Below are 12,342 nucleotides of genomic sequence, written 5' to 3'. Positions count from 1 at the left end.
TAACGTGTTGTGTTCACGAGCAGGTCGGCTATGACCTTGACCAAGACATGCCGATTATCAAGGTCACCCTTACATAGTTTCCTAGGGGTATGTTACACGCTATTATTCGAAAACTAAGATAACTGAAAGAGAATAATTTAAATGGTTTCTATCTGAAATGGTACTTTCTCCTCAGTAAGTTATTATCAAAATCACCAAATCTTGCGTAAGTTCGGGAATCAAACGTAAGACTTAGACATGTGCTGAAACGCACAAACAGGGTACAAGACCAGACTTGTGGTACATTACTACTTTTAATACTAGACGTACGTCATGTTACAAATACAAAATATATTTTCACGTTCTAGTAGTGGTCTGAGCTTATATTCATAACTTTTTCTGCTAAAAGATCTCAGAAGGGAAACAATGGTGGGGAGGCTAATTTTGTCATCGCAGCCTTATAGTTTATGTCCAGTGTGTCACGGAACGTCACTTCCACATCAACATCACGTGACTTCTCTAAAACTATGGGAGATAAAACTATTCAAATTAACCATATGATCGACCTCCCTACACAGGAGGAAGGAATTCTGGGTATGGTGCCCAATCATCTATGCTGCTGTTACTAGGGCACCTGTATCTATAGTTTGCCTATTGTTTCTACCTAATGTACCTGTAAGGTAGAAAGCTCTTGACGATGTCGGCATATGTAATTAGGCACCGTAATCAGAATTCCATACCCATGTGAGGCAAGTTCATATGGCTCTTAGCTATGTCGGAGGGGAAGTAAGTGTGTAGTCATGGATGTATAAATCTCCCCTTATACCTCCATGGTGTAGTGTATTAAAATCAAAAGCTGCTTGCAATTTTGATGACCTAAAGCGAAATGTTGTTCTGATTCACCTTGGGTGGAAGAATTTTATCTGAGGTAGCGAGAAATTACTAAGATGCTTACTCTTCTAAAATATGGAGAGACCACGCCTTATTGAAAGGCTTCCAGTTTTGATGATAGCGAGGCATTGTTAGTATAATCAAATCTTTATAAGTACTAAACGATACTCGAAAGCAACAAGTAGAGTTTACAAACCGTAGCCAATTTTTACATACTAATCAAATGTTTCCTTTTTTGCGGATTACCTTAAAATACACAAAGCTAAAGAAACAATACTCTGTTTGCAAAAACGTGTTTGCACTTCCGGAAGGTTACAAACAATTGTAAGTGCCCTATTCGATAGATAAACATTTTGTTGACAAATGTTTCGGTCCGACAGCTGGCCTGAGGTGTTAAAATGTCAATTTCAAATGCAAACATATACAGAGACTGTTATTGTACGATTACCTATTGGCTTATATTTTAAGCGGTATGGTGTAGTTGGTATATAAAACCATGGAAGTATAACTGTACTGTACTGTACTGTACTGTACTGTACTGTACTGTATTGTACTGTACTGTACTGTATTGTACTGTATTGTACTGTACTATACTATACTATACTACAGTATATTAGTTAATTGGAATCCCATAGACTTTAGTCCAGAGACTTTACTATTCAACCTAACAATGCATATGGACTCGTAATCTTGTCTGTAATGGATGGATACAAAGAAAATAACGTACATCTGACTTGTAATGGACAGATACAAAAGTACCTTCACCAATTATGCTGCCAGTATAGAGAAAACTATTTTATTTATCTAACTTCTAAGTTCTATGCATTATATGGATATTTCTTATAGAAGATAAATGGCTAGTAATATTTACATGACATTTCACTCCATGTCAGCCTTCCTTATAAGTTATATAAAGTGTATTGAGAATGCGCTTATTTGATATAACGTTGTTCGAATCCGTCACTGGTATAATTATAATCCTCAACATTATGCCGCTGACCTGTGTAACAATGTCGTTCGCCAGAACAGATAGCCAAGTCAATGGACTACATTAACTTGACAAAGTGCACTGTCAGTCCCTTTATTATCAAGTCTAAGCCACAAGCTACTTTGGACCAGTAGGTGTTCTGGAATATCCCGTTTAATAAAATAGTCAATAATTAGTGAGTAAGACCACACAATTACAGTAGCTATTATGAGCACTTTCTCTGCTTGTGGTTTCATGGTAATGAACCCCTTAAAGCCTTGAAATGTTGTAACTCCATCCAAATATGTTTGTAAAACCACAGGAAACTATACAAGTAGACGTAAACAGATCTGAAATGAACACGATATATATGGCTTTATTTGGAATTTGCAATGAAATGTGACCACATTGTTTATTTCTGAGCCGAGTCATTGCACTTTCATTGCGGTCACCGTCACGAACGATGACGTCACAATGATTACGTCATATTTCAAGCTACAGACTTAAACTCGCTTTAATTATTGGTTGCTAGGTAATGTTGATACTCATGTTCGGTATTCCCAATATCACTGACAGACGTAAGACAGTTAAAGACAATATCATAACAAAGCTACTGTCTCCACTGTCCGGACAACCAAACCAATGATACAAACATATAATACGAACAATTGAAAAATCAATGCATATCTGTAATAAAATACATAATTTGTGTGACACACACACAAACAATAAGTTTGCAAATAGGATCCTTCAGGTGCCCAGTATTCGCCTAGCATCAACACCATTGCTATGAAATTAATTACTCCGTATGCATATACCATAAAGCAACATATTTCGACACAATTTCCAATTTCACTGACAATTCTGCTTATTTTCAAACCAATACATATAATGCACCATGAGACACTTGAGAACCAGTAGTACGGGGTGATATAGACACGCGCCCTCAACGTATACATCACTTCAAGTGGAAGGCGCGAAAGATGTTCAGATTTGGACACATTATATTGACGTATATCGGTACAAGACAAGACGACAAGTAGAGCCCCTGTTTGTAGGTTGTAAAAATAAGTGTAATCTCTAACCACCACAACCCCCAAAGAGTGGCTGTGGTATAATTACCCCAACCAATAGTTCCATTATAGTGTTATCACTACTATTACCAACACCAACACCACCACCACCACCACCACCACCACCACCACCACCACCACCACCACCATCATCACCACCCGGGCCACCACAACCACTACCACCACCACCACCACCACCACCACCACCACCACTATCATCATCACCACCCCGGGCCACCACCACTACCACCACCTGGCCTGACTTGTTTGCTTCCGACCTTTCACTTCACATTGTCTCGGACAATAAATCGCTACTGTGGCATTGTAGCATTGTCCAAAAATAGAAACAGGAGAAACAAAGTCTATCGTAACGAGACTTGCATAAACTTTCAATGACAACTACCTACAAGAGATTTTACAGTGACCCTACTCTCCCTCCTGGGCTCTTCTGCAAAATACAGTACGTCATAAATTATCCACTACATACCTAGAACCGAAGACACAATAACTAAAGTTGGGTTTTTCTCTGGCTGTACCTCAGATACTCCACCGCATAACAATGCATGTTTTGGACTGACTTGCGCTTATCGCCACAAACTTGTTCGCATAATCCCCTTTCACGAGTTACAATACTGTTATTATGTGGGCAACCTTTGACCCTAAGAAGCTCACAGAACATGACAATTATTTAGTTTGAAAAACTAAAACGTAACATATGCATGGTATGCTGGTCGGTAAAAACACCCAAGAAGCACGTACACGTGTAATGAAAACATGAACAAATGGTTGTCTTTGAAATTACAGCATAGTAACGAGTAGGCGTGGAAAGTCACTGTAAGGTGTCGAAAGATCAGTGAGCGAATCAGTTGAGCGAATTCCACGTTTGATCTTGTGGAAAGAATTAAGATATTTACAAGCAAGCATCGTAGTGAAATTATTATCAGTCGTCACCTAAATGGACTTATGGTAAGTATTTACAGCTGGTTAATATAACCGATATTTACAATATAAATAAAAAGGTTAAAGATATTTGTGAAGTAAAGGAAATTAATAAAAGTAACTTTGACAACTGTTTTGAGTCTGTTCACGATTGAATCAAGCTGGACCACGTGGTACGTATCCATTCTACACAGAATCGTGGGATAGGCTTGTCAACATCAGTAATCGTTCATTCTGTTCCTTACTCCTATGATCTATATCAACTGTCTGTTGTACTAGTACTACACGCATATGTTCTACAGCCTTCGGGTTCTTGGGTGTGTTCTATCTTTATCACAAAATTATTGATGCAAAATGTCATGAAATTTCCAAACAGGCACAGTTAGACGATGATAAACCTGATTCATGTGGACAGTTATTTACAGTTATTTAAAGTCATCTAGTCTTGACATTGCCAACGGTAATATCCAAGTATATCATATTAAATACTTCCACATGTTTATCATGCTGGGGCAATATTTTCATAAAGAATGTTTCACACGGTCAATGATAACACTAATAAATATCAAATCAAAAATATATGGAAAACACAAGTTTAACAATTTCCTAAACACTTTCCCTTACTGTCATGTGTGTGTGTGTGTGTGTGTGTGTGTGTGTGTCTGTGTGTGTGTGTGTCTGTCTGTTTGTCTCTCTCTGTGTATTATATATATTATACCATAGAAATCACCATGCCTAAATACCATGTAATATTTAAGTATGCTTCACTACGTCATGTCGTGGAACACTATGCAACAATATCCCCTCTCTCAACAAAAACAAGTACAAACTCAGCTTCCTAGGTAAATAACGTTGTGTTAACACACATGTACCCCTATGCATGATGGTATGTACTCCCTATGCATGTACCCACAATGCATATACCCCCTATACATGTACCCCAACGCATGACAGTATGTACTCCCCATGCATGTACCCACAATGCATATACTATACATGTACATGTATCCCAACGCATGCACTCCAGTAAACTGAGGGTATACGTCGATGCTTCAATGGTTATCATTAGGACATTATGATATTCCGTTATAGACAGTTACAAACCTATCTATCTATCTATCTATCTATCTATCTATCTATCTATCTATCTATCTATCTATCTATCTATCTATCTATCTATCTATCTATCTATCTATCTATATATATCTGTCTGTCTGTCTGTCTGTCTGTCTGTCTGTCTATCTATCTACTTAGTATCTATCTATCTATCTATCTATCTATCGTTCGTCTTGACCATAAAACGACTGTTTTCGTTCCTCACTATCTACAGCCGTATCAGAGTCGTATTGGCTAAATCGTTTAACTATGCCGTGTTTGATTGGCCACGAACACCCCGGCTGGAAGACATCAGTAAATTCATTCGAATTTGGAAGTAACACCACATGTAGCATATCTCTATACATCATACATTGTCTACGTAATCAAGGTCACCTTTGGGTCATCGTGATGTTCAGCCGCTAATGACCTCTGCAGTGATGTACACAGTACAGAGAGTGGCAAACTCGAGAGGGCGAAATGTCTCTGCATTAGTGAACTATTTAAGATATGAGAAATTTCTTCTTGATACATGCCACTGGATATTTATTTGCGGTTTTGACGGACAGCGTGAACTCGCCCATAAAAAACAAGCACACGTTGTCAAAAATAGTCTGTGTTTTAGTAAGTCGTGGACCCTGGACAATGCCTGGACTAGAAGTGTTCGCTCCAGGGTCCAAAAATTAGGTAATAGGTTTCATTAATCAAAAGCAAGTTACATTTTAATTTCCAAGTATGCAACTTCAACCTTTGAGTTTTATATATCGAGACATATCCTTAATGTTGATAACGTTATTTATTTCAATGTTACAGGATAATATATTCCCGTGTTCTAAGTCAAATAGATCAACTGTCGGTGATTATGCTGGGCGGGGGGGGGGGTTAGTTTTCACAGTTTCCATAACCCACTGGTAATACAGATTATCAACATTTCATCATGTACTGCCACAAAAGACTGGGATGTTTGCAAAATTCATAATTCGTGCTTTCTTCACAGATTTGTGCAGTGACGCACTGTACTTGAAATGTTATTTCAAGTAGTTTTTCGAGCAAGAATTCTTCTTTTCTAAATATTACAAAGTACATCAACAGACTTTCATTATTGACTAGTCATAAGACAACCTTGGACGATTAACAGATAACTTTCAGTGTACGGAAATGAACTTCGAAGAATCTACGCTATATACGTCTGTATCCTACCGTTGGTTACCGTAAAAAGGTAGATTTTTTACGACGATATACGTCTGTATCCTACCGTTGGGTACCGTAAAGAGATATATTTTTTACGACGATATACGTCTGTATCCTACCGTTGGGTACCGTAAAGAGGGAGATTTTTTACGACGATATACGTCTGTATCCTACGGTTGGGTACCGTAAAGAGGGAGATTTTTTACGACGATATACTGGAGAATTAAGTCACAGTTGCCTTAAACAGAACTTACATTTTAATTGGTGTCAGAAGTTGACTTGTTACTGACGTCTTTAGCCAAGTCTCAGCACGCTGGCACTATAGAAGCTCGACCTATAGATCAATAGAGTTAGAGTTGTTATTAGTGTGGCCTGCTTAATATCATGAATTCCCAGGAGACATATGTGAGGACATGGTAATACCTATCAAGCACTGGTTGGAATTAAAAATCGTGGCTAGCCTGCTAAATAGTCAATGATGATATCTTGCAAGACTGGCAGGTCGGTAAGCTGGCTTTAATTCGATGTGGTGCGCCATTCAACCGAGTGTGGTTACCACCATCACCACCACCACCACCACCACCACCACCACCACCACCACCACCACCACCACCACCACCACCACCCCATCATCATCATCATCATCATCATCATCATCATCATCATCATCATCATCATCATCATCATCATCATCATCATGCCACCAAGAACACCATTAAATACGCAATGGGAAGTACTTTCTTCTTTGTGTAAATGTTAAGTTTACAGGTGTCTAATTTCAAGACTGTCACTATTTAGGATCACGGGTTCATAGGTCACTAAGTTCATGACCCCTAACTATACCATCACTCCTAGTACTCATATGTGTACTGTGCATACATACATCACTCTCAAAATACTAGATAGTGTTTATATCGTTACTGGTTATCTACGTCCGATAACACACACGACCAAGCGGTCACACGGGTCTGGGGCATGCATGGCCCCCATCGACGAAGTTACTGAACTACAACGTTCATACGTCCATCAAGTAATATTCCATCACCACTGAAATATCCAAAAACCACATGGATTATTTTTTAAGTTGTCGTTGGTTATAGCTAGTGTAAATCTGAAGATGGAAATAGTGATCTTAGCTACATCGTACGGTAGGAAAAGTGTCAGTTCTGGTATTTATAGTACATACTCTGGTTTAAGAATAAGATGACTAATTGAAAATAAAACATGTCATGCAGCATCTAAAATTAAAACAAACATTCGATGGAGATTAAGTATGACGCTATCTTAACAACACATGTTTTGTTTGATTGCGTGTGACGGGTGGAGTGGGGGGGGGGTTAAGGGGGTCTCTAAGGGGGTCAGTTGCACTGCTCTGAATAACAGACATGTCTCACTACGAACTTTGACCTTGACCTTAGCCAGTTTAGAAAGGTTGCCATCATTCAAGCTGCTATGTTTATCTTAAAACATCAAACGTTCATAGAAAATTCCAAACACCTCTGCATGCCTAAGACACAAATGTTTCATTTCAACATTCTCACTGTTTTTCCACTTACTAAGTTTATTTATTTATGTAGCATGTGTTTTGTTATGCTATCGTTATATTTTAATTAAAGAGACAATGTGCAACATGTATTAGTTTCTGAAATTCCAAAAACGTGTCTTACTCTTAGCTACCAGTACAACCTGTAAATATTGTACTGGCGGAAATATATATAAACCTGGGCTCACACTGTGTTAAAATAGAACATTTAGTCATTTCCGGCGTCTTGAGAACTACATATTAAAAACGGCCGCCTCGCTGAATCGTAATAATACATAATATAATATGTAATGCACCCTGTTACCCGTATGTTCAGGTATGTTTGTAGAACGTGTCAATATTTCATGTCATATTCTATTGAGACTATTTTCAGAAATTTTTCTAAATACATTTTCCGACAAATATTAACCGGTTTGATTAATATTCGAATAAATATTCAAATTGCCCAAATATTCCTTCTATTTCCTACATATCTTACACTAGTGAATTCAATTATTGCTACAATTTCTACTTTAAACCAATTTGATGTTATTTTCGTGTGTCATATGATACTAGACGCAGAGAAAACGAAAAAAAGGTCCTTTTTTGAAATGTAACCTTAGATGTTAGAACAAAGTGCTCCAGACTGGCTGACACTGAAAGAATCCCATTGCGAGGTCCCTTCTACTTTATTTATCGTCTGGAGACACTAGATTTCCATCTATTTATGGCAAGTGATCCTTTCAAAATAAACTTTTCTCTAACTTGAACAAACACTGGGAAAAAGACTTAATTGAATATCTGGTATTGTTTTCTAAGCAGCGATATCAAGGTACCTCTCTCCTCATTGGCTAATATCAATCACGTGTCAGAACTTACAGGGTGCTACTTTCAGCAGCAGTTGAACGAACTGTATGCGTTTAAAGTTTAGTTATGGTATCGCGTTTCCACTGTAATTGGGGTCACAGATTTTGTGACATGAAAACAGAAAAAGTAAAAGTCTGATACCGTATGACACCACCGGTGTTAAATGTTACCGGTGTGTTTTTTCATAGTCGAACAGCAAATATTTGCAAGATGTAGAAACGCGAGGTCGAGAGAAAAATACAAGTAACATCAATCAAGAACACTGCTTGAACAGCTTGTTAAAGAAAACAATAACAAATGGTGAAAGGGAGCAGATATCTCTCTCTCTCATTACTCCCACTCTCGATCAATCATGCCTCCTAACACTTATCTTTATCTCGTTTATATTTCTCAGACGGGGCTTCATGTTTGTCTTCCGGGCATACACCTCGGGGAATACTTCGGGATATTTTATCGTTCTACTTAATCAAAGAACTCTATGGTGAAATTAGACAAACAAACTATTCCAGAATTTTGTTGTAAATATTCAAGCATAGTTCCGTTGAACACGTAAAATGAGTCCAAAATTCGATCGTTGTTTACAACTACGCGTTGTCTGTACGCATAACAATTTAAATTATAGGGCAATAGCAAAAGTCGGAATATTTTTTTTTCGTTATCGCAAAGAATGGTGGATATTCTGAAGTTCTATCGCTGTCGCAAACATAACAGATACTTTTACTACGAATATGACAATATTTCCAGTTGTCCCCTACAAGTATTACATTCGACATCAACAGACAGTTTAACTTTTATTTACGGTTGTCCCCTACAAGTATTATATTCGACATCAACAGACAGTTTAACTTTTTGACGACAGAGGTATACTCTATTATTGTAAATGTCGTGTCAACACCTTCTCCACCCCACCCGACCTAACCTCACTTTGTTGTTGAAAACGACAATTACATGATATATGTTGGAGCTAAGACCACTATGGTTGATCCGAGGGTGTAAGTAGGTACATGTATTCATGTAATATTTACTTTTTAGCAAACAGTTTAATATATATGTGTGTGTATTTATGTGTATGTGTTTGTTTGAACTATGTTCGTAAATGTAACAGTGTCGTAAATCATTTCCACGATTAAGAACGACTGTACGCATTGAAAAACTACTAAAATTGCAGGCTACTGATTCTAAACACGTGACATGTACTTTACAAATAGTTATTTATTTAACATATACTAGGATAATGTAAGTTTAAGAGTACGGGGAAATTCATTTGAACTTCCAACGATGGTGGCGCAATTCAGACAGTATATTGGCACTGTTCGTTCGCCTATTTGCCATACCCCTCATCTATGTCCTGGACCACCCTGTCCAATTTTTGTCAGTCAGATCAGCCGGAAGACTTGGAAGCGATTCAAGACGAACGGAAGTGGCATGGAGAACCCGTGTTACAGTGCACAACTGGGGTACAGTTTTGATGATAAACAACCGGCTGAGGTCAAAATGACGAAAAAATAAACCTTGTTTAATAGCTTCAACATGGTTGGGATACACACCAGTGTGCATTTCAATTTACTGAAGACGTGATACCATGTTATACTATAGTACAAAGGCAACCAAACAGACATGGTCGTGTATCTCCATGATAATAGAACTGTGTCCCATACCCTATCCTAATCTAGGCTATCCGTGGCTTCAAGTCTCTTCTCAATTCGAAGCCATACATAGTATCTAGCCTACCTTCACACTTACAAGTTGAATTTCTTCTTGTACTATTGCTTTCTACTGCTGTATTCCTATCTACCCATCAAACTGTCTCCATCCGTCTTGTCAATGTCGTCCTTTTTGTCGTCTATTGCAACTGTTTATGGAGAATGTTTTTATCAGTCTAGGCCACACTCACTATGTACATGCACGTGTATGTATGTATGTATGTATGTATGTATGTATGTATGTATGTATGTATGTATGTATGTATGTATGTATGTATGTATGTATGTATGTATGTATGTATGTGTATGCATGTATGTATGTCTGTCTGTATGTTTGCCTCTGACTGACTGTCTGTCTGTCTGTCTGTTTGCCTCTGACTGACTGACTGACTATCTGTAAGACTGTCCGTGACTGACAAAATATGCCTGCCTGCCTGCCTGTCTATCTGTCTGGACTGGCTGTGTGTGTGTGTGTGTGTGTGTGTGTGTGTGTGTGTGTGTGTGTCTGTCTGTCCCTCCCTCCCTCCCTCTCTTTCTCCCAGTACGTACTTCTCACAAACACCAAACATCCACAACCAGCTAACCTCAGCTAAATGGTGACTCGTTAACCATGGACTGTGGGACGAATACAGAGCCTTGCCAAGTGGCCAGGGTCATCACCTTAGATCAACCCAAGCTGAAACTGTCCACTTCCTCAATGGGAGGTGATCACCTCGAATAATTATTGCAATATGACACGTTTACAACACATGCAGTTAAAAATTACGAATTACGCACATAAAATTGACAGTAGATTTGCAACCTAATGACAACCATACTGTCTGTATATATCAATTACAATACTGCAGCTGACATACTACTGTTTGAACAGACGACTGTAATTCACCAAAATTTATCAAAAATCTTTCGAAAATTTTGAAATCCATGAACTTGACTCAACGAAATAACAATCCAAACAGATTGAGTAAGGCGATAAAATAAAATGTAAAGAACACAAAAATAACATGTTAGGGTACACTATCAATTGGAGTGGTGGGAAAACTTTGGAAAGTACACCATGCACATGTCCTTCCGCTCTAGACTGTGCCCACAGCGTCCGATTCAGTCTCTGTAAACATGTAGGGTCAGAGTATCAGGAAGTAGACAAAGATATATACGATGTTACCCAGTTTATTTGGTAGCTGACAGGACAAGATATGAAACCTCTATACAACCTGACAATGATGATGATACAAATACTGTCTCTATCCTTACAGTTTGGGTAATGTATTACCTCCACCCCAACCACGTCCCCAACGAAAAAAGTTGATATCTTCTATACATTCGCTTATGTCAAAACAATTTTACTTTCGAGTTACCTATACAAGAGAAACGAGTAAAACTGAAAAATATCGTCATTTGACAAACATCCGATGAACTTAACTGTAGATGAAAACTCGGCTAACGTACAAGCTAATACAATTTCCCGATTTTATTTAAAGACAAATTGAAATCATTTTGGAGAAAGTAAAATGTATAAATATTGAATATTTTCTGTATTGTCTGCTACAATGATTCACGGATTGCTGAAACTTGGCAAAACAACAACAACAGCAACAACAACAACAACAACAACAACAACCACCACCACCATCACCACCACCAACTGGGTGAATATCTATGTATTCCTTGGGAACACGTAAGGTGTAAGTTATTTTTCACTCAGCTGTTATTAAAGTCAAAGGCCTTACAAATATCAAAGGGTTTGTAATTGGTTTCACGACTCTAAGCTTCAAAGCGATATTTATCTGGTACTGTACATTCCTGTAACAGTGGCGAACATTGTAAACTAACAATATAACAACACTGTTAACTTTTAAAGGGCGTGTTTATGGAGCCGATCACAATATATTCTGTTTGAAGTCACTGCCACTTATTTATCCAGAGGCTGCGAATTTTGTTTCTATCACGTGATGTTATGTTCAGCATCTTTTTCACAAGGTTAGTAGATCATCATATAATCGTCCATCCAGCACATTAAAAAAACTTCCTTACTAACATATTATTAACGAGTCATAAAAACATGGGATGTACAAGTTATCTTTAACTCTAATAAAAACCAACCTGTGTCTTTTT

At 37.9% G+C, this 12,342-nt stretch overlaps 1 protein-coding gene across 10 annotated transcripts in view; it reads right to left on the bottom strand.

The window, feature by feature from the left end:
* LOC144450451 (homeobox protein Mohawk-like) overlaps positions 1-12,342 on the bottom strand; it is a 93,231-nt gene that overhangs the window by 27,103 nt on the left and 53,786 nt on the right. For 8 of the 10 annotated variants that reach the window (XM_078141060.1, XM_078141055.1, XM_078141056.1 and 5 more), the window contains one exon: positions 6,390-6,469. The exons of the other annotated variants lie outside the window; for them this stretch is intronic. The gene's annotated coding sequence lies outside the window, so the exon portion shown is untranslated. The remainder of the gene's footprint in view (positions 1-6,389; positions 6,470-12,342) is intronic. 10 annotated transcript variants of the gene reach the window in all.

This window comes from Glandiceps talaboti, chromosome 20, assembly GCF_964340395.1.
Source record: "Glandiceps talaboti chromosome 20, keGlaTala1.1, whole genome shotgun sequence".
In the NCBI taxonomy this organism is placed as follows: domain Eukaryota; kingdom Metazoa; phylum Hemichordata; class Enteropneusta; family Spengelidae; genus Glandiceps; species Glandiceps talaboti.
Note: the sequence above shows the minus strand (reverse complement) of the source record. Positions and strands in the feature narration are given on the sequence as shown.